The sequence below is a fragment of the Rhinopithecus bieti genome, unplaced genomic scaffold (genome assembly GCF_001698545.2).
Source record: "Rhinopithecus bieti isolate Rb0 unplaced genomic scaffold, ASM169854v2 scaffold_10982, whole genome shotgun sequence".
In the NCBI taxonomy this organism is placed as follows: domain Eukaryota; kingdom Metazoa; phylum Chordata; class Mammalia; order Primates; family Cercopithecidae; genus Rhinopithecus; species Rhinopithecus bieti.
In genome coordinates, this window is record NW_016806649.1 from 289,592 (window position 1) to 291,873 (window position 2,282).

The following is a 2,282-nucleotide window of genomic DNA, read 5'->3' on the forward strand; positions in this document are numbered from 1 at the left end:
ATTCAAAACTCACTAACACTGATATATCAGTACGCTCTTTAATATATTTCACAATTTAAATTAATTTCTAATCAACACTTCTAAGGAATTTTCATAGACCTCGATTAAAAATATGTATGAAAAAAACTAATTGCCTAGAATAGTAGAGATAATTATAGAGAACAAAGTAAGAACTTGCTGAATCAAATGTCAAGACATATGAAAATGACAGTAATTTTGACAGTGTGGTGAATGCACAGGGAGTTATTTGTACAGGAATAAAAAATAGATCAATGGAACACTGCAAATAACTCAGATACAGAATACATCCATAAATTTTTAACTTGGTACATGGCATGTGCAGCATTACTTATCTATGGGAAAAGTAAATGTTATTTCTGCTTTAATGAATGATCTACATGGGAAAAAAGATGAAATTGAGTTAGGTATTTATTTACTCAAAAAAAGGATACCTGTGGATAGATAAAGAACTGTATGTGAAAATCTAGACTCCAAAAAATATTGGAAGAAAATACTGAGGAATGCTTTTATGATTGGACAGGAACATTTTTCTTTATAAAATATAAACATAGACATGCAAAAAATCTTTGATATGCTTTATAGTATTAATATAACAATAATGCAGCAAAACATATCAAATAAATGCAAACATTTTGATGGACAATATTAAATTTGTCCATCACAATTTTTAAAACAATTCCTTTATTTTTCTTGGTCTTGCTGCATGGTCCATGTGTGGTACTCCATGTATGGCGTTGGAACATAGAGTGCACCATCCCTTTGTGGTCTTGCATCCCTGGCCTCATTACAACGACCATCTAGCTGGGACTGTGCATTCCACACCTCTTACCACAATAGCTCTGATCCTTTGCTCACTATTCTCTTGGTTCACCTAGATGCTAGAGAGTGATTCCAGCTTGCAAGGTAACTGCGGAAAAACTCTGACCCAGACTCAGGAAATTTAGCCTTCTTGTGGGCTGCAACTACATCCCCAGCAAGATCTGGCCTGATCCTGGTGAAGGTCTACTTTTCTCTGTTTGTCCTTCTATGGGTGCTTTCTCTCAGTCCCAGGGTACTTTATACCACATCTGCCTATCTTTACAGCTACTCTCCTATTCTATGTTTTATAATTATTATTAATTTTTTTGGAGACTTAGTCTTGCTCTGTTGCCCGGGGGCTAGAGTGCAATGACATGATCACTGCAACCTCCACCTCCTGAGTTCAAGTGATTCTCCTGCCTCAACCTCCTGAGTAGCTAGGATTACAGGTGCCTGCCACCATGCCTGGCTAATTTTTGTATTTTTTGTAGAGACAAGGTTTCACCGTGTTGGCCAGGCTAGTCTTGAACTCCAACCTCAAGTGATTCGTCTGCCTCAGCCTTCCAAAATGCTGGGATTACAGGCATAAACCACCATGCCCGACTATATAATTATTTATATTAAGCTTCCCCTGTGTAAATACTGTGTGATTCTGTCTCCTGATTGAGTCTAGACTGATAAACTCCCATTTTTTCTTTAGAGAACTTAATTTAGAAAATTTTAGTCAATAAGGTGAAACAAAGTAAGCTTAAATAATCAATCTGCCAACAAGTACTAGATAGATGCTTTTAACAGTTGTTCATGATGTTTCTGTAACTGTAAGTAGCTTACCCCAAAGAAGGAGTCATCTTAAATCCCAAGTTACTCCTATAAATTGATAGAAAGTTACCCTAACATTACCAATAATGATAATCTTGGTAAATGATACATAAAAGAAGACAGATGTGATCAACACTGTCATGGCAAGGCCCAGAGACAGCACACCGACAACTGCACTAAAGATAATAACATCTCCTGCATACTTTCTGTGGTCTCTCTCCTGTATAGAAATAAAACTTTTCTGCAGGGCACAGTGGCTCATGCCTGTAATCCCAGCACTTTGGGAGGCTGAGATGGGTGGATCACGAGGTCAGAAGTTCGAGACCAGCCTGGCCAACATGGCAAAACCTCATCTCTACTAAACATACAAAAAATTAGTCCAACATGGTGGTGCATGCCTGTAGTCCCAGGTACTCAAGAAATTGTGGCAGAAGAATCGCTTGAACCCAGGAGGCAGAGGTTGCAGTGAGCCAAAACCACACCACTGCCCTCGAGCCTGGTGACAAAGCGAGACTCTGTCTCAAAAATAAATAAATAAATAAATAAATAAATAAATAAAGCTTTTCAATGATGACTGAGACCCATGGTTAATTATTTTGTGTGACTAACAAGACTATTCTTTTTTTTTTTTTTTTTTTTTTTTT